Below are 22,396 nucleotides of genomic sequence, written 5' to 3'. Positions count from 1 at the left end.
GTACAAATGTACTTTACAAAAGAGAAGTGTGCGATACTTCTCTTGTTGCCTTATTTGTATTTGACTTTATGAAATGGATTTATATTATTATTTGGTGCAGCCGGAAAGAGAAAAAAAGAAGACAGAGGGGTAAATTGCGGGGGCAAGAGGGGGATAAGACGGAGAGACAACAACAACAGCAAACACAACAATAACAACAACAACAAAAACAGAACAACATCAGCAAATAGGATATGTACAAATATGATGGTAAAAGTGATTGCAAAGAAGCAGTTAGTGAAATAAATAATACATAAATGACAATGAGCATTCTTACACTACTAATGGAGCAATACAAATACCAATAGAAATAGCACTATTGAAAATGAATAATAACAATAATTACCTGTATTATCAACAATACAATTGTTTAAATGCAACAGTACATACAGTATATGTAATGATAACCTGAAATACAAAAGAAAGCAGATAAATGGAGGGGGATAAATAGAAGCCAACTATATTAACCTTGTAGATTGTTATAGTAACAATATGTACAATATACACAGTATTGTTCGCATTGCTGATAGAAAGTTGCTGGTTCTAAGCCAAGACAATGTTGTTCTTCAGTATTATAAAAAATGCTGTCACAATTAGGAGTGTGTTAGACTTAGTGCTGCACAATAATGGCCAAAATAAAAATCACAACTTTTTTTTACAATTATTAATCATGATTATTCATTATATTTGCACCACTTCCTTCGTGATCTTGACTGTGTTGAAACTTTTCAGAAACATTTGAAAACTTCTCTTTTTGGTAAAGCTTTTAGTTAATGCACCTTTTAACCATCGTTTTTAATCCACTTTGTATCCTTTTTATGATGTTGCCTCTGTTGTTTTAAATTGAATTGTTGTTTTACTTCACCTATGTTTTGTACAGCGCTTTGTGATTGTACATGTGAAAAGCGCTTTATAAATAAAATGTACTTACTTATTTACTTACTTAATTACTTGGATAAAACAGCGTTTCTCACAGGTCGGCAATCTACTTGTGATAGTGGGGATGTCATTGTGCAATTTGTAATGAAATAATCATTTAATGAAAGGGCTAAATAAATGTTATGCATATCCATGTTAGAATTATTTTTTCGGGGCCATAAAAAAAAAAAAAAAACAGACAGTTTACGTCAGAACTGAACATGCTTAAATCCTATGTCGAGCTTCATGAGTCAAGGTTCAGACTGCCTACTTGAAAAGGGGAAAGCAGCATACAGCTGGATTGAACATATTGCAATGGGACCACCAAGTGGAATACAGACAGCTCATGGATTTCCATTGTTTTTTTCTAAATGGCTTGGGGGGGGGGGGGGCGTGAAACAGAGGCAAATATGGAGGGGGAATGAATCAAAGGGGGACAGCGCACACTGAGCTGTGGATCTGGTTCTGTCAGCCATGCCGGCTGGCGTTGCTGCGAGGCCATCAGGAGCGATGTGAGGCTCAACAGACATTTATCACCTTCACCCTCTCATTCCTGACCCCGTGGGCACTGAAGACATTTTCTTGGAACTGACGTAATATCGTTGATACATGACACACCGAATCCCGGACTATAAGCCGCTGCTTTTTTTCCTTCACTTTGCACCCCGCGGCTTATAAAACGGTGCAGCTAATTTTTGGATTGTTCTATTCTATAACAGCCACAATAAAAATAGATGGGGAAGAAAACAAGCAAATACACCTAGTAGGTGTTTTATTGTTTGTGCTATGGCACCACTTTTGGGACTAGTGCTGCTTCCAATTACGGGTTGTTGTTTTTTTTCAACCGAGGTGCCGTTCCGTCCTCCAGCCGTCCATAGCGTTTCTACTCGTATGGATTCTTCATTTAAGTTTTACAATATGTCTAAAACAATTCACTTACTAAACCGTCCCATGTGTGATGAGTGTTTTCATGCATGTGTGTACATGCAATCGTAATGTAATGACGCTAGCGTCGTTGGCATGAGCTAATATGCTAACACTTTCACAAGTGTCTGTGTTAGTATTATTAACTTACAATAGCATTATTTTTGCATTTTTTCAGTTTCACAAATCCCTCAGTACATTCAACACGACGTCACAGTGGAGTTATTGAGTCTGTTTAGTTGATTGAAGAGCTAGTTTCTGCAGCTTGTGGGTCCATGACGATGACTTCTGTTTTGTTTGATCAGCCGTTTTACTACCATGTTACAAATACCGTTTGAAAATATAGGTATGTAGATAAATATTTACAGAATCTTACTGTGTAAATAACTCATTTCACAACGTATATATATGCAGCTTATATATTAAGGTATGTGACAATTGGCCGCGGACCGACTTATCTCCATTGCAGCGGCGGTTTGTGACCGCCCAGTTTGAGGTGGTTTGCAAAGTGCATCATCGTTTTCACTCTGTGGGGTTAGTACCAATTGAATAGCACATTGGTTGATGACATTGTTCACATTTCCGGGAAATGTCTCGACATCGAAACTTTCCGGTCTATATGAAGACGACGAAAATATCAAAACTCAAAATTTTACGTCACAAGATCGTAAAGAAATACACACGAAGATATGTAAATATCTGTTTTTTACTTATATATACTAGTGTTTGTATATATATCTGTCTTTAAAATCCTGAAATATAAAGTCAGACAAATTCCGCCGTCATTTGTGTAACATTTCATTCAGAAAAAACTCCTCTATGGTCAGATAGTATAATAGCGTAATCAGAATCAGAAATACTTTATTAATCCCAGAGGGGAAAATACAATTTTCAAGACAATCCCATTCAAGATCAGACAAACATTAATTAGTTATCTAATTATCTAATCTAATCTCCTATTAGTAATTAGTCTCCTAATGTGTAGTTATTGTCTCTAAATGGCATTTTATGATGTTTTTTTTGTTTTGTTTTTTTAATCTAAATATGAAAGATTTTAGATTACCTTTTCAAAAAGGTATCCTCTGTTGAAAAGCCCATTAAAAAATTCCAGGAAATATGAACGTTAAGAGCTATTTTTATGGTAATTGTAATGTTGCTACTTAACTTAATTAAATAATTAAAATGTATTCAATTAAATGATAAAAAACATTTCCATTAAGTGATTTTCTTCGGATTACTCAACGAAGCCATTTACTTTGTATTTCGTGCATTTATGACAAGTAATAAGCGAGTTATTGGGAGCTATGATGTCTTGAAGTTCACTTTCCAAAATGCAGCTCACATATTGTTCTATTGTCTTCATGGATAATCCAGGACGCAAAATGAATTAATTTTTGAACTTCAAAAACTCATAGCTCCCTAAATATGATTCAAAGACCATTTGGTAAGCTTTTTCCTAGGTCTTTGCTACGATGTCATTTAAAAATATACATATTTTGCATTTGAAATTTTTTGTCATGTATACCTAATTTTTTTTTAATTCAAAAAATTCAGTGGGTGCGGTTTATATAACGGTGAGCCCTATAGTCCGGTAGTCTCTCCTGTGCCTAGGACTTTGATGCTATCATCAGCACCACTTTTGGGAATGCCCAAGGATCCAGCAGTGGGAGCTGTGCAGTCTTCCGTGGTGGTAAACTGCATCCTCTCCCCCCTGTCCCTGCATGGCTTTGGACCTGTCACTGGTTTGGCAGACACAAAAAAGACATGTATTGGTTTTGTCTGCAGGCTTGTGACAGAAACGGGTGCAGCATCGTCCTGGGTTTGTCCTCACTTTCCTCCTCTGTACTTGTAATTACCTCTCGAGTCGGTAGAGACACCTGCAGGGTGCCTTTTGCGGTGTGTTTGTGTCTGCCAGTGCCTGGCCGCCGTCCCCATGCGAGCTGCGCTGATTGTGTGCAGTATGTTTTTTAGTGTAAATGGCTTGCATGTTCCAGCATCCTCTAGGGGAGCTGTGCACTGTATAAATAATGAATATCAGATTGATTACCCAGGGGTAAAAGGGCTGGTAATAAAGGTATTATGAAAGGCTAGAGTGTGTGTGCACAGCACAAAGCCCATAGCTGCTGCGTAACTCGTAATTAAAGGGAACTATGTTTCTGGCATGTAAACACAAGGATTGGCAGAACGGGGGGGGGGTCTTCAAACAACATGGGTTGCATAAAGTTTGATGTCAAAGTAGAAATACAATACCCAAAACCAGTGAAGTTGGCACGTTGTGTAATTCGTAGATAACAACAGAATACAATGATTTGTAAATCCAATTCAATTTATATTGAGAAATTTACTTTGATTTGGCAAATAATCATTAACTTAAAATTGAATGGCAGCAACACATTGCAAAAAAGTTGGCACAGGGGCATTTTTACCACTGTGTTACATGGCCTTTCCTTTTAACAACACTCAGTGGCTCCACTCTATGGAGATATTAGCTGCTAGCTCACTAATTGCACCAATAAATGTGAGGATTTTTTTATGTATTAAACATTTTACATTTAACATTGACAAAAAAAGCACAAACGTGTAAAATAAGTGTACAAGGTAAAAAACTGAATTTTAAAAATTAAAACGCAAAAACAAAGTATTGTTTTTTTTTATATTGCTATTGTTATTTTAGTTTATTGTTTTTGCTATTATTATTTTACTTGAGGTTTATACGTGTTACTAATTTATATCAGGTTTTTTTTTTAACTGCATTTAAAGTTTAGTTTTCTTGGTACAATAAATACTCATGTTTTCTAATTAATGAATAATTGTGTAATTAATCATGATTACAATATCAATCAAAATAATCGGGATTATCATTTTTTTCATGATCGTCCAGCCCCTATATTACATGTTAACATGAATGTACCTACTACTCCATGGTTACAACATGTATAGAAATGTTGGTTTTCCTACAATGGGCACAAAACTGTCTGTGGGGGTCAGCATTTTTAATAGTTGCTCGGGGATCAAATAAACATTTCAGTCAATCAAATACATGAATTAATGTGTAGCCCTTCATTAAATTCACTGTCACAAAGCACTAATCTCAAACTGCTCTGTAACGCCTCATTTGTTACATGTTCTGTCTGATTGTGTAATACATAACAGAAACAATAATAACTTACAGATTGGGGATTATGTTTATAAATCATGTTTGCAACATGCATATGGAAAGCTATGTTATCAGTTCATTCCAGGAAGTGTCCTGGAACTCTTTGGGCTTTGCTGCGACAGCTAGCGGCTGCAAATCTGTCAGGGTCTGACAAAGCGCGTTACGAGCGTCATAGAGCGTGAGTCACAGAGAAGCCTTTACAATGACATACCAAATTTTAAACCAAATGACACATTCATTTTATTAATATGACTTTCTGGGTTTGTTGACTTAAAAGAAAAACACTGGAGGCCGAACCTTCTTGATGCAGAGTTTGGATGCAAGACTTTCTTCCAGTATACCGGGGGTCAGCAACCCGCGGCTCTAGAGCCACGTGTGGCTCTAGACCGGCGCCCTGGTGGCTCCGTGGAGCATTTTTAAAAATGTATGGAAATATATTTTTTGTTGTAATATGGTTTGTGTGGAGGACAAACACGACACAAACCTTCCTAATTGTTAGAAAGCCCACTGTTTAATAATGTTTGTGTTTATACTTCACTGATGACAGTATATGGCGAGCGACGTTTTGTCCTACTAATTTAAGCGGCCCAAGAACTCACCATTGTGTGGACTGTGACTCAACAGTTTGTTCACATGTATAACTTTCTCCGACGTTGCCACAGAAAGACGTGTTTTATACCACTCCTTCTTTGTCTCATTTTGTCCACCAAATGTTTTATACTGTGCGTGAATGCACAAAGGTGAGCTTTGTGGATATTATTGACTTGTTATGTAATCCATCCATCCATCCATCCATCTCCTTCCGCGTATCCGAGGTCGGGTCTCGGGGGCACCAGCCTAAGCAGGGAAACCCAGACTTCCCTCTCCCCAGCCACTTCGTCCAGCTCTTCCCGGGGGATCCCGAGGCGTTCCCAGGCCAGCCGGGAGACATAGTCTTCCCAACGTGTCCTGGGTCTTCCCCGTGGCCTCCTACCGGTCGGACGTGCCCTAAACACCTCCCGAGGGAGGCGTTCGGGTGGCATCCTGACCAGATGCCCGAACCACCTCAACTGGCTCCTCTCGATGTGGAGAAGCAGCGGCTTTACTTTGAGCTCCCCCCGGATGGCAGAGCTTCTCACCCTATCTCTAAGGGAGAGCCCCGCCACCCGGCGGAGGAAACTCATTTCGGCCGCTTGTACCCGTGATCTTGTCCTTTCGGTCATAACCCAAAGCTCATGACCATAGGTGAGGATGGGAACGTAGATCGACCGGTAAATTGGTTATGTAATGCTAGGCACATTTGGTCAGTGCATGACTGCAAGCTAAAATGCTATTTAGGCTAGCTGTATGTACATATTGCATCGTCATGCCTCATTTGTAGGTATATTTGAGCTCAATTAATTTCCTTTACTTATGTCCTCTGTGTATTTAGTTTATTTTTCCATGTTTCATGACACACTATCTGTATGTAATATTGGCTGCATTTCTGATAGTTGTTAGTGTGCCATGTTTTTCCAGACCACAGCAAACGTTAGCCAGCTTCCATTAGAAGAAGACCAAGGTAATCAAAAAGGTTAACCAACGAACGAGATTTCTCTACAGAATTTCCTCTCTGGTCAACAAAAGCACCTTGAGGATTCTGGCGGGAACTCTCGTTCAACCCTTTTTCGATTACGCATGCACCTCCTGGTACCCTAGCACCTCCAAAACCCTCAAATCTAAACTCCAAACATCTCAGAACAAGCTAGTCAGGTTACTTCTAGACCTCCACCCCAGATCCCACCTCACTCCTACCCACTTCTCTAAAGTGGGCTGGCTCAAGGTGGAGGACAGAGTTAAACAACTTGCACTGAGCCTAGTCTATAAAATCCGCTACACCTCCCTGATACCGAAGTACATGTCAAACTACTTCCTTAACGTAAATGACCGCCATAACCACAACACCAGGGGGTGCTCCACTAACCACGTTAAACCCAGATTCCGAACTAACAAAGGTCTTAACTCATTCTCTTTCTATGCCACATCAATGTGGAATGCGCTCCCAACAGGTATAAAAGAAAGGGCATCTCTATCCTCCTTCAAAACCGCTATAAAAGTTCACCTCCAGGCAGCTACAACCCTAAACTAACACCCTCCCCGGATTGCTAATAATCAAATGTAAACAATCAAATGCAGATTCTTTTTCTTATGCCTTCTGATCTCTCTCTCTCTCTCTCTCTCTCTCTCTCTCTCTCTCTCTCTCTCTCTCTCTCTCTCTCTCTCTCTCTCTATGTCCACTACTTGATGACCATATCCCCACCCCCCTACCCCCCCACCCCACCCCCCTCCACACTCCTGATTGTAAATAATGTAAATAATTCAATGTGATTATCTTGTGTGATGACTGTATTATGATGATAGTATATATGATAGTATATATCTGTATCATGAATCAATTTAAGTGGACCCCGACTTAAACAAGTTGAAAAACTTATTCGGGTGTTACCATTTAGTGGTCAATTGTACGGAATATGTACTTCACTGTGCAACCTACTAATAAAAGTCTCAATCAATCAAAAAAAACAGCCTGCCGTTTCCTTTAACTTGGGCACACACATCTATAACTTTGGCCACTCTTAGACAGTCATTTCCAGGAGTTATCTCACCCTCTGAGAAGTTTTACTAATGTTTTCCAATGTTGAAAACAATGTGTCGAACAAATATTAAATTTCAACATTTCTGTCAACAAAGATTTGCGTCAGCCAGCGACACATAGTCATTTTGATAGTAAGCTAATATAGCTAATTAGCCACTTACACCATGTGTTGCCATCATTATAACACTTATATAAGTATTTTAATTTTTTGCGGCTCCAGACAGATTACTTTTTTGTATTTTTTGTCCAATATGGCTCTTTCAACATTTTAAGTTGCCGACCCCTGCATTATACGAACACAAATTGGGCCTACAGTATATTCGACTTCTACATGATCACTTACCCAATCATTAATCTGAATATTAAAGGAAAACTACTCTAGGGTGTTGCTGATGCGATGGTTTAAAGCTGTCTTATTATCAGCCTCACACCTTCTTTGCAAGTCGTAAATGAGGCATAAATGAGCACAGAAGGGAAAATGAAAAGTAAACGCAAAGTATTGACATGGAATTATGTTAATTAAGCATGTGAATTACACCACTCTTTCACTCAAACAGAAGTATGCTCTGCCTTAGTGAGTCTGTAAATTGATACTGAGTTCATTCAAATGCAGATTGAAGAAGGCAAACATACTAATTCAGTCCTTTGGATTGCAAGATTATCCACATCTCAAAATTTAAAGATAAGTGGTGTTGAAAAAATTATGAAAAATACATGTACTATTTATTTTTAGGGATGTCAGGGTTTTATGCTGCCAATCATTATCATCCATGAGCGTTTCTAGCCGAAACCGATCACATGTATTAACTGTAAATGTATGATAAGTGGTATTGACAGTGTAGCAATAGCAACACAATATTCAAACGCGTTCCTTATTCATTTTTCTTACATTCAATTGTTTGAACACAACAAAGTCAATAGTACACAATATCTAAACAAAATCAAAAACTACTATCTACTAGTCCAGTGCTTCTGCAAAAAATATCTGCCAAAAAAATATCTGTTTCTCAGCTATGGTCCGTATGGGCTGCAGAGGTACTCAGTTGTAATACACTTTTCCACCACCTGTGGCAGTAATGACAATACCAAACAAACAAAAGAAATCTGAAGCTGAAGTAAAAAAAAAAAGTGTTTCTTAAGCGCAAAAAATATGACTAAAGTGGTGAATCTGTGTTTTAATTTACACTTTATTTTTATTTACAGTTTATTTAAGAAACATATTCATTTTTCATTTATTTTAACACAACATAATTAGATGCAAATTCATGTTCTGTCAGTTAATTGTGAGTCCCTTCTTATGCATTATATTCTGTCAGTACTTATTTTTCTAATCAGCTTTACCTAAGCCTGGGGTGCATGTGTTAAATATTTTTCGTGATTAAAAACATGGTTTCATATTATTTGAGGTTGTAAAACTGTAAGTAGGTTGGATATAATTATTGAATACACAATAACTAAACAAAAGCAAAAACTACTATCTACTAGTCCAGTGCTTCTGCAAAAAATATCTGCCAAAAAAATATCTGTTTCTCAGCTATGGTCCGTATGGGCTGCAGAGGTACTCAGTTGTAATACACTTTTCCACCACCTGTGGCAGTAATGACAATACCAAACAAACAAAAGAAATCTGAAGCTGAAGTAAAAAAAAAAAGTGTTTCTTAAGCGCAAAAAATATGACTAAAGTGGTGAATCTGTGTTTTAATTTACACTTTATTTTTATTTACAGTTTATTTAAGAAACATATTCATTTTTCATTTATTTTAACACAACATAATTAGATGCAAATTCATGTTCTGTCAGTTAATTGTGAGTCCCTTCTTATGCATTATATTCTGTCAGTACTTATTTTTCTAATCAGCTTTACCTAAGCCTGGGGTGCATGTGTTAAATATTTTTGCGTGATTAAAAACACGGTTTCATATTATTTGAGGTTGTAAAACTGTAAGTAGGTTGGATATAATTATTGAATACAATTCAAATCAAGAGTAAGGAACACAGGCGGGAGCACATTACACCAGTTTTAAAGCCGCTGCATGGCTCCCCATCCTTCAGGGTTGACTTTTAAGGTCTATTATTAGTTTTTATATGTTTTAACGGCCTTGCACCTTCTTATCTATCCGACCTGCCTTTACCGTATTAACCCTCGCGGATCCCGAGATCCTCCGGTACTGGCCTTTTATCTTTATCTGTACCAAATACCAAAGACCCAAGGTGAGGCGGAATTTAACCACTATGGCCCTATAGCCTGCCAGAGAGCCTCAGGACTGCATAGATCGTTGATATTTAAAATCAGGCTTTTTACTGATCATGTTAAACTGTTATTATTTTTTTATTAGATTTATTTTATGGTGTTATTTTCTATTTAATTTATTGCTATTATCATTCTCTCGATATTATGTTAATATCACATCATTAATGTATTATTTGTATTTGATTTTTACATATATTATGTTTTATATACATTTTTTTTTAGGCGTTTATTTTAGTTATTTTCCAATTTGGACGCCTCCAAAGTGGCGTTTTTCCTCAATCCTCAGTGCCATGCCGTGTTTTGTTATTATCAATAGTGCTGTGTGTACGTGTGTGTGCGTGTTAATGTTTTTGTTTTTTTTCTGTCAAGCACTTTGTGTTGCCACTTGCACAAAAAGTGTTATATAAATAAAGTTTGATTGATCGATGATTATTAACCCAGGGGGGGCATCTCCGCACCGTGTCTGGCGATACATAATTAGCTGCGAGCTTTCCACTGTCAACCGGGGGACCAAAAACAAAACAAAAATCAGCCAGAGGGGAACGGCTTTGCTATACTCGTTCTCAAAAATGCTCCGATACCGACCTAATTCTTTTACTTTGCATCTTCACCTAAATATCTTCTGGAACTGATGAAAGGGAATGAAAATATTAAAACATGTTCGTCGCATTTTAGACAAACAGCTTGATTTAACTGACCTACTTTTGCAGCTTAGCTTCTTGCTTGATTTATTTTTCCATCATCCAGGTCTATCCTTTTGCCACGGACTGGTTTATTTTCTCGTGCAAAAAATGCCTCGGGTTTGACTCGCTCTGGAAAAAAAATCTCACTTTATTGACAGTACCAACTGAGGTGTGCATCTCCAAGCCCGATGTGAGTTGGGCGTATCTCCTCCATCAATAGTATCGTGTTAGCCCTCATATTTAACCTTGTTGTGCTAATTTGGCACTCAGCGCGGTCACAATGCTTTAAAAATTATCTTTGACAGTTATGCTAATGAATCCTCCCCCCAGGGCATTCTTTCTTGTGCCAAGACCTAAGCTATCAGTCAGAAAATGACTATTTAATTGTATTAATTGGATGGGAAACTGGGTGGCACAGTGGTCTTTTTGTTAGCGCTGTTGCCTCATTGCAAAAAAACGTCTGGGTTTGAACCCTGACTCCCTGTGTGGGCTCTCCCTGGCTGAGTCCATAAAAAGTACAAAAACAAGCATTAGGTTCATCAATGACTTATGTGCATCCTTTGTCCTAATACAACACAGTTTTGTCTTACAAGTGTTAACACTTCAACAATCTAGTCATAGTCTTACACATTAAAACATTGCACACTCTGTTACACTCTACCTGCCTTCTTTTTCTGCTTGAGTGGAAGATTTCACCGGGTAAATGTTACAGCGTTGGTCTCACTCCCTGTAAAAACATTGCCACGAGCGGGCGCCTCCACAAGCAAACTACTGCAAAAGTGAGCCCCCGATGAAGAATGATTCACTCTCTTTGTGGCCAAAGAGAAGACAAGTCCAACAAGTCATCAGTCCATCTTCGATGAGCTTGGACCCAGCGAAGCCGGCGGCGTTTCTGGGTGTTGTTGATGAATGGCTTTCGCTTTGCGTAGTAGAGTTTTAACTTGCACTTAGAGATGTAGCGACAAACTGTAGTGTTCTAGAGTCCATGCGGTGATATCCTTTACACACTGATGTTGTTTTTTATGCAGTACCGCATGAGGGATCGAAGGTCAACGGCGTTCATTGTTGGTTTTCAGCCTTGCTGCTTACGTGCAGTGATTTCTCCAGATTCTCTGAACCTTTTGATTATATTACGGACCGTAGATGGTGAAATCCCTAAATCCCTTGCAATAGCTGGTTGACAAATGTTGTTCTTAAACAATTTGCTGACGCATTTGTTCAAAAAGTGGTGACCCTCACCCTATCCTTGTTTGTGAATGACTGAGTATTTCATGGAAGCTGTTTTTACACCCAATCATGGCACCTACCTCTTCACTTGTGGGGTGTTCCAAATAAGTGTTTGATGAGCATTTCTCCACTTTCTCAGTCTTTTTTGCCACTTGTGTCAGCTTTTTTGAAACATGTTGCAGACATCAAATTCTAAATAAGCTAATATTTGCAAAAAATAAAGTTTTCGAGTTCGAACGTTAAGTATCTTGTCTTTGCAGTTTATTCAATTGAATATAGGTTGAAAAGGATTTGCAAATCCTTGTATTCTGTTTTTATTTACGATTTACCACAACGTGCTAACTTCACTGGTTTTGGGTTTTGTATATATATATATATATATATATACAAAATGCTGCGATGAGGTAGCGACTTGTCCAGGGTGTACCCCGCCTTCTGCCCGATTGTAGCTGAGATAGGCCCAGCGCCCCCCGCAACCCGAAGGGAATAAGCGGTAAAAAATGGATGGATGGATATATATATATATATATATATATATTAAATGATAACTGCTGTCCAGTTGTTACATGTTTTTTTTTTTTTAACACTTCTGCGCCTCATTTGCAAGTATTATATATATATATATATATATATATATATATATATATATATATATATATATATATATATATATATATATATATATATATATATATATATATATATATATGACAACTCGTTGCCATCATGTGCAGCTTGACAGATAGTTAACAGCATGAAGAAACAGAAGCTAAGTTTTGTTGGTGAATGATAATCCTTCTTTTTAATTAGTTTTTTCCCCCAGTTTTATGTCTTTATACATTTTCCTTTATTATGGTTTGTAAGACTGAAAATTTAAATGTTACAAAAGTGTAACATCGATTGTGTATTCTACATAAATAATGTCCATTGTGTATGTTTCATATTTTAAAATACAATGTTTAGTGTAAATACAGCAAACATTGCACACATGTAGTTTAACACTATTAAACTAGGTGTAGCGTTATCGCCCTCTGCTGTTCAAATTCAGCGCTACATGTATTTAACCAGTTTTGATCACCAGGGTTAAACAGGCAAAAACAACACAACCACAAATACAGAAGACATCACAAAGTCAGCAATTTCTAATATATTCATACTTTGTTGATCAGTCGCTGTTAAAGGTCTGTATTTCGTGATTTATTTAGATTTTTTTCAGGGTCAATCGTGCCATCTTCTTCTACTCACTCACTGAAAAAAAAAATTGAGCGCGCTCCACCCTAACAAGGCCACCGGCCTTGATAATATTCCCTCCAGATTCCTCAGGGACTCTGCCTCCATCATTGCCCCGATCATCACGCACATAATAAACCTATCAATTACACAAGGCCAAGTACCAAAAGATTTTAAGATAGCAAGAGTAACTCCCCTCTTTAAAAAAGGAAGCAAATTGGAACCTGGCAACTACCGACCTGTTTCTATTCTCAGCTCCATTTCGAAAGTAATGGAGAAAATAGTTTATGAACAGGTCGATAGTTACCTTGCCACTAATAAACTCATGTACAAATTCCAATCCGGCTTCAGAACTAACCACTCCACTGACACATGCCTTCTCTATCTGACCGACCACATCAAACATGAGGTGGACGCGGGCAAATACTGCGGCATGGTCATGCTGGACCTTCAGAAGGCCTTTGACACCGTTAACCACGCTATACTGTTGGATAAGCTCAGAGCAATCGGATTTAACAAAACCTCTTGGAGCTGGATGCAGTCTTACTTGGAGGGGAGGGAGCAGGTGGTAGAGGTGAACGGCACCGTGTCCCCCCCCCTCTCGGTGAGCTGTGGAGTCCCCCAAGGCAGTATATTGGGACCTTTACTGTTCCTAATATACATAAACGACATGTCATCGGCATGTGACTGTGAATTGTTTTTGTTTGCGGATGACTCTGCCCTGCTGGTATCAGACAAGGACAAGTCACAGGTGGAGAAAATCCTCAGTGCTGAGCTCTGTAGAACTTGCACCTGGCTCGCTGACAACAAGCTATCCATCCACTTGGGTAAAACAGAATCCATCCTGTTTGGGTCCCACATCAAACTTAAGAGAGTCAATCACTTCACCATAAAAGTAGGTGACAGTGTCATCACCAGGAAAGATGAGGTCACCTACCTAGGTTCCATTCTAGAGGCTAACCTTTCCTGTGATAAAATGGCAACCAAGGTAATCAAAAAGGTTAACCAACGAACGAGATTTCTCTACAGAATTTCCTCTCTGGTCAACAAAAGCACCTTGAGGATTCTGGCGGGAACTCTCGTTCAACCCTTTTTCGATTACGCATGCACCTCCTGGTACCCTAGCACCTCCAAAACCCTCAAATCTAAACTCCAAACATCTCAGAACAAGCTAGTCAGGTTACTTCTAGACCTCCACCCCAGATCCCACCTCACTCCTACCCACTTCTCTAAAGTGGGCTGGCTCAAGGTGGAGGACAGAGTTAAACAACTTGCACTGAGCCTAGTCTATAAAATCCGCTACACCTCCCTGATACCGAAGTACATGTCAAACTACTTCCTTAACGTAAATGACCGCCATAACCACAACACCAGGGGGTGCTCCACTAACCACGTTAAACCCAGATTCCGAACTAACAAAGGTCTTAACTCATTCTCTTTCTATGCCACATCAATGTGGAATGCGCTCCCAACAGGTATAAAAGAAAGGGCATCTCTATCCTCCTTCAAAACCGCTATAAAAGTTCACCTCCAGGCAGCTACAACCCTAAACTAACACCCTACCCGGATTGCTAATAATCAAATGTAAACAATCAAATGCAGATTCTTTTTCTTATGCCTTCTGATCTCTCTCTCTCTCTCTCTCTCTCTCTCTCTCTCTCTCTCTCTCTCTCTCTCTCTCTCTCTCTATGTCTACTACCCCCCCCCCACCCCCCCACCCCACCCCCCCTCCACACTCCTGATTGTAAATAATGTAAATAATTCAATGTGATTATCTTGTGTGATGACTGTATTATGATGATAGTATATATGATAGTATATATCTGTATCATGAATCAATTTAAGTGGACCCCGACTTAAACAAGTTGAAAAACTTATTCGGGTGTTACCATTTAGTGGTCAATTGTACGGAATATGTACTTCACTGTGCAACCTACTAATAAAAGTCTCAATCAATCAATCAAAAAATGCTTCATTGTGACACATGTGCTTCACTGTTGCCTCCTGCTGGGTTGCGCGAGTACCGCATACATGAGCGACCCTGTTTTGAATGGTTTCAACCAGCCTATTTGGGTGTTGTTCGGCGGGCCGAATCAAAAGCATTGGCGGGCCGGATGTCGCCAGTTGAATAGGCCTGGGGTATAATGTCACGTGGTGTTTGTGTGTGGGTGTGTATGCATAGAACATACGTTTTTGTCACGTGACATAAGTGGGGGGATACCTTTAAAGGGGCATTTTTACCTGTACCCGGTGTTGGAGAGAGGAGAAAGTGGAGCTGGGTAGCCATCATTTTTGTTGACTGCTTATTGGACGCTTAATTACGAAACCCAAAACCAGTGAAGTTGGCACGTAGTGTAATTTGTAAATACAAGCAGAATACAATGATTTGCAAATCCTGTTCAACTTATATTCAATTGAAAACACTGCAAAGACAAAATAATGAATCTTTGAACTGAGAAACTTGTTTTTATTTTGCAAATAATCATTAACTTAGAATTTAATGGCAGCAACACATTGCAAAAAAACTGGCACAGGGACTACAGGCAGGCCAGTCTAGTACCTGCACTCTTTTACTATGAAGCCACGCTGTTGTAACACATGCAGAATGTGGCTTGGCATTGTCTTGCTGAAATAAGCAGGGGCGTCCATGAAAAAGACGTTGCTTGGATGGCAACATATGTTGCTCCAAAACCTGAATGGTGCCTTCACAGATGTGTAAGTTACTCATGCCTTGGGCACTAAGTTACCCATGCATTGGCCATCACAGATGCTGGCTTTTGAACTATGCGCCTATAACAGATTGTTATTTTCCTCTTTGGTCCGGAGGACACAACGTCCACAGTTTCCAAAAACAATTTGAAATGTGGACCACACAACACTTTTCCATTTTGCATCAGTCCATCTTAGATGAGCTCGGGCCCAGCGAAGCCGGCAGCTTTTCTGGGTGTTGTTGATAAATGGCTTTCGCGTTGCATAGTAGTTTTAACTTGCACTTACAGATGTAGCGACAAACTGTAGTTACTGACAGTTTTCTGAAGTCTTCCTGAGCCCATGTGGCGATATCCTTTACACACTCATGTCTGTTTTAATTTACACAACGTGCCAAATTCACTGGTTTTGGGTTTTGTACATGCTGTGTATCGACAAACCCATCAAGTTATGTTATACGTGGGTTTTTAAACCATTCCCAACGTTACATTCGGAAACTCTCTGTACTTTACTGGCCAAGCAGGAAGCAAGTACAAGTACCAAACCCATTATTTTCTTTCAAACAACATGCCATGAATTGATTAGCGTGGACCCCGACTTAAACAAGTTGAAAAACTTATTCTGGTGTTACCATTTAGTGGTCAATTGTACGGAATATGTACGGTACTGTGCAATCTACTAATAAAAGTTTCAATCAATCAATCAATGCCGTTTTTGGAGTTGCGACACTGCATATTTGCATGTTTGGTATCAAAGTCATCCACATGTAAGGGTGTCCCGATCCGATATTGATATACAATATTGGTCCAATTTCAGCAAAACAGCAAGTATTGGATTATATCGGCTTGCCTCTAAAATGCAACGCGTTTACTTGTGCAAAATTGGACAGCCATTTAGCATCTAATCGTCCTCCAAAATTAACAAACAACGTTGTTTTTTTCTTGTATGTTAGTCATTTACTAAAGTTAAACATGTTAGGCTGTAGGCTACCAGGAGCTTGCAGCTACACAACAGCCAAGCACATAATAGCACACAAGCTAGATATATGTAATAATAATTGAACAATATTGCAGTCCAAAACAGCATATTTGTCAATGTAAACATGTATCAAATAATTGTAGTTGCATATTATTTACCAATATAAGTCTCCAAGGTAGAGATATCCAATAACAAACATTAAACTTACTGCTTTCTCTTAATTTAACGAACTACTGTGACCACCAGGTGTTGCCAAATCACAAATTAACACTTCACTTCAAAAGCCTATCTGTCATAAGGTTAAGTATTTTTTCCCGGACCACTGTACTTTGAGTAAACATTGTCTAACATTCCACGCTACGAATAAAAGGATGTACTCCTGCCTCTATCGTACTAATCTAATATCGACATCAGCCAACACTAAAGGCTCCAATATCTGTATCGTGTCGGAAGTGGAAATGTTGTATTGAGACATCTCTATTCTCAGGTAAATCAAATTAATCAGGCTCCTTACATAACATACCTATGAAGGTTCTTATTCATCCAGGTCCTTGTCATCTCAGGCGTTCAATCGTTCACAACTGGACTGCTTGGTTTTGTCTTGGAAGACTTAGGCTTCATCAGTTCGTGCTCATAGGGTTAGATTTGTTATGATCCGCTGCCCGGATCATAGTTTTACGTTCAAGTCACTTGTGTTTTCAGCACCTTGTTTGGTTTCTGTTGCCATGACGGCAGATTGTGATCACCTGCCTCTGGTTAGCGTTTGGGACGCGCACCTGTTTCCCAAGCGCTAATCAGAGGGCTATTTAGTCTTCGCCCGGGGAGCACTCTGCCTGGCTTCCTAGTTTGTTCTCATGCAACAGTTAACGACACTTCGATTCCTACTAGCTTTCACGCTAGGCTATTTTTGCTTGCTAGCTCCCACGCTAGCCCTTTTGTTTTTGCCTTTTGTGCTATGTGCACGTCTTTGTTTTTTTCCTGCTAGGTTTATGTCTTAAATAAATCATTTTTCCTACCTGCAAGCTGTGTCCGAGCCCGTCTGCATCCTTGGGAGAACACCTCGCACCACGATGCGACCCGGTCGTTACAGTAGGAAGCCAGCAAGAAGTTCTCCCGCAACGAGCACGTCGGAGGAGATGGACGAAGGTGCGTGGATGGTGTTGCGAGCAATGGAGGCGGAGACTCTCCGCTATTCCCCCTCGGAGCGCCAGGACCTGATCTGGGGTCCTAACGGAAAGTTGGTCCCAATCCACTCCGTTTGGCCCGAGGACATCGCCACACCCCCGCACCACCGGACGCGTCAGCGAAGACGGAAGCCGCCAACGAGGTCTTCACTTCGCTGCAAAGACGCGCCACTCCCACAGACTCCTCCACCACCACACAGTAAGCAACATCCAGCCCAAGATTCCCCTCCTCAGATGTTTGACAACCCAATTGACCATTTCGCCAAACATTTCACCGATTGGGCTGTCAGTCAGCTGGAGACCCACACGGATGACGTCATCCCGCCCACTGTGGATGACGTCAGAGACGAAGAATTTTTTTTAAATTCTTCTGCTCCTTTTTATCAGCCACCTCCTAAGGACTTTAATTCTAAGATAAAACATTATCAGGACATTTTTTTAAGGACTAAATCTAGTCAGTCCCAGTCTCAAGTGGGGGGTGACAAGAGACATTTTGGACAATTTAGAGGAGAGGATTCAGCCCTCCCCCGGACCTCCCTCCACCCACCCTTGAAGACGGTTCCAATCCGCAAGGAGCGCGTCTGGGATCCGCTTTTTGAGGGGGGGGCTAGTACTGGGAGCTGTGCGAGTGGGGTGGCACAACGGCGTGCTAAGACGCAACCTCCTGCTCGGCCACCGCCACCAGTCCGACGGCCTGCTAAGCCGCAACCGCCAGCTAGGCCACCTGCACCTAAGCTAGCGCCAAGGCTAAGGCTAGCACCAGCTCCACCACAGGTACCAGTACCTGCACCTCGACTGGTTCTCACACCAGTACCTGCACCTCGGCTGGTTCCCACACCAGTACCTGCACCTCGGCTGGTTCCCACACCAGTACCTGCACCTCGGCTGGTTCCCACACCAGTACCTGCACCTCGGCTGGTTCCCACACCAGTACCTGCACCTCGGCTGGTTCCCACACCAGTACCGGCACCTCGGCTGGTTCCCGCACCAGTACCGGCACCACGACTGGTTCTCGCACCAGTACCTGCACCACGACTGGTTCTCGCACCAGTACCTGCACCACGACTGGTTCTCGCACCAGTACCTGCACCACGGCTGGTTCTCGCACCAGTACCTGCACCACGGCTGGTTCTCGCACCAGTACCTGCACCACGGCTGGTTCTCGCACCAGCACCTGTACCACGACTGGTTCTCGCACCAGCGACTCCGGCTGCCACGACAGCGACTCCTGCTGCCACGACAGCGACTCCTGCTGCCACGACAGCGACTCCTGCTGCCACGACAGCGACTCCGGCTGCCACGACAGCGACTCCGGCTGCCACGACAGCGACTCCGGCTGCCACGACAGCGACTCCTGCTGCCACGACAGCGACTCCTGCTGCCACGACAGCGACTCCTGCTGCCACGACAGCGACTCCGGCTGCCACGACAGCGACTCCTGCTGCCACGACAGCGACTCCTGCTGCCACGACAGCGACTCCTGCTGCCACGACAGCGACTCCGGCTGCCACGACAGCGACTCCTGCTGCCACGACAGCGACTCCTGCTGCCACGACAGCGACTCCTGCTGCCACGACAGCGACTCCTGCTGCCACGACAGCGACTCCTGCTGCCACGACAGCGACTCCTGCTGCCACGACAGCGACTCCTGCTGCCACGACAGCGACTCCTGCTGCCACGACAGCGACTCCGGCTGCCACGACAGCGACTCCGGCTGCCACGACAGCGACTCCCACCGCTTCCACGACAGCGACTCCCACCGCTTCCATGGCGACATCTCAGCGACTTCGAGTGGTCCGGCGGCGCAAGCGGAAAGCAGGTCCCCGCATGCAGCCCTCGAGGACTCAGAGGCTGCTGAGATTCTGGCGCCACTCACGCCCACCTTCTCGGCGGCCACGAATGTGGCCTTACCGTGGTCGCCCGCCTCGCCCGCCTCGCCAGCGGCGGCGGCGTTCCATTCGCCGCCGCCACCTGACCCTTCCCCGGTGGATTCGGGGACACGTGGCCTGGCGACCCACCACCAAGTCACCCCCCCGCCCGCCCTTGACTCGTGAACTTTTTGCTTGTTTTTTTTTTCGGGTTCCAGTTGTTTTTTTTGTTTTCAAGGGACATCTGGAATCTGTCCTTTTAAGGGGGGGTACTGTTATGATCCGCTGCCCGGATCATAGTTTTACGTTCAAGTCACTTGTGTTTTCAGCACCTTGTTTGGTTTCTGTTGCCATGACGGCAGATTGTGATCACCTGCCTCTGGTTAGCGTTTGGGACGCGCACCTGTTTCCCAAGCGCTAATCAGAGGGCTATTTAGTCTTCGCCCGGGGAGCACTCTGCCTGGCTTCCTAGTTTGTTCTCATGCAACAGTTAACGACACTTCGATTCCTACTAGCTTTCACGCTAGGCTATTTTTGCTTGCTAGCTCCCACGCTAGCCCTTTTGTTTTTGCCTTTTGTGCTATGTGCACGTCTTTGTTTTTTTCCTGCTAGGTTTATGTCTTAAATAAATCATTTTTCCTACCTGCAAGCTGTGTCCGAGCCCGTCTGCATCCTTGGGAGAACACCTCGCACCACGATGCGACCCGGTCGTTACAAGATTGGTCAGATGTCGTTCAAACGGTTATAAATAAATGATAAATGGTTTATACTTGTATAGCGCTTTTCTACCTTCAAGGTACTCAAAGCGCTTTGACAGTATTTCCACATTCACCCATTCACACACACATTCACACACTGATGGCGGGAGCTGCCATGCAAGGCGCTAACCAGCAGCCATCAGGAGCAAGGGTGAAGTGTCTTGCCCAAGGACACAACGGACGTGACTAGGATGGTAGAACGCCGTCCTTCCTAGTCACGTCCGTTGTGTCCTTGGGCAAGACACTTCACCCTTGCTCCTGATGGGTGCTGGTTAGCGCCTTGCATGGCAGCTCCCGCCATCAGTGTGTGAATGTGTGTGTGAATGGGTGAATATGGAAATACTGTCAAAGCGCTTTGAGTACCTTGAAGGTAGAAAAGCGCTATACAAGTATAACCCATTTATCATTTATCATTTAAATTTTTAAATTGGATAAATACCAACCTGAGGATGTTTCTCAACACACCAATGGGCTGCGGCACAGTAGATGGCCATCACCGCCCCAAAATACTGTGCGGCTTTAGCTACAATATCAATATTTTTTTTGTGCCAAAACCCCAAATATTTATACTCCAAAAACCGGGAGGGTGTGCCTGGGCAAAGATGGTTTTGCCCTATAGTAGTGAGAAAAACAACTGTTTTAATGCAAACGAGCAATCCTAACTGTCAAAACCTACGACAGTTGTTGAAGTGTACATTACCCTCGTTAGCACTAAGGTATTGTATGGCAGAACAATCACTGTGGATCGACTACTACCAGTCAGAATCGTCCGACTATTTTGGGCTGGTAGTAGTCAATCCGCAGCAATCCAAAATAGTGTGAGGATTCCGACTGGTAGTAGTCGATCCACAGATATCCAAAACAGTCGGAGGATTCAGACTGTTTTGGACTGGTAGTAGTCAATCCACAGAGATCCAAAACAGTCGGAGGATTCTGACTATTTTGGACTGGTAGTAGTCAATCCACAGAGATCCAAAACAGTCAGAGTATTCCGACTATTTTGGACTGGTAGTAGTCGATCCACAGGGATCCAAAATAGTCTGAGGATTCTGACTCGTAGTAGTCGATCCACAGAGATCCAAAATAGTCGGAGGATTCCGACTGGTAGTAGTCGATCCATAAGGATCCAAAATAGTTGGAGCGTTCTGACTATTTTGGGCTGGTAGTAGGTGATCCAAAATAGTGGGACGATTCTGACTGGTAGTAGTCAATTCACAAAGATCCAAAACAGTCGGAGGTTTCCGACTATTTTGGAGTGGTAGTAGTCAATCCACAGAGATCCAAAACAGTCAGAATATTCCGACTATTTTGGACTGGTAGTAGTCAATCCACAGAGATCCAAAACAGTCAGAGTATTCCGACTATTTTGGACTTGTAGTAGTCGATCCACAGTGATCCAAAATAGTCTGAGGATTCTGACTGGTAGTAGTCGATCCACAGAGATCCAAAATAGTCTGAGGATTCCGACTGGTAGTAGTCGATCCATAAGGATCCAAAATAGTCGGAGCGTTCTGACTATTTTGGACTGGTAGTAGGTGATCCAAAATAGTGGGACGATTCTGACTGGTAGTAGTCAATTCACAAAGATCCAAAACAGTCGGAGGTTTCCGACTATTTTGGAGTGGTAGTAGTCAATCCACAGAGATCCAAAACAGTCAGAATATTCCGACTATTTTGGACTGGTAGTAGTCAATCCACAGAGATCCAAAACAGTCAGAGTATTCCGACTATTTTGCACTGGTAGTAGTCGATCCACAGGGATCCAAAATAGTCTGAGGATTCTGACTCGTAGTAGTCGATCCACAGAGATCCAAAATAGTCGGAGGATTCCGACTGGTAGTAGTCGATCCATAAGG

Source organism: Entelurus aequoreus, linkage group LG01 (assembly GCF_033978785.1).
Source record: "Entelurus aequoreus isolate RoL-2023_Sb linkage group LG01, RoL_Eaeq_v1.1, whole genome shotgun sequence".
Classification (NCBI taxonomy): domain Eukaryota; kingdom Metazoa; phylum Chordata; class Actinopteri; order Syngnathiformes; family Syngnathidae; genus Entelurus; species Entelurus aequoreus.
This window is presented reverse-complemented; position numbering follows the sequence as displayed.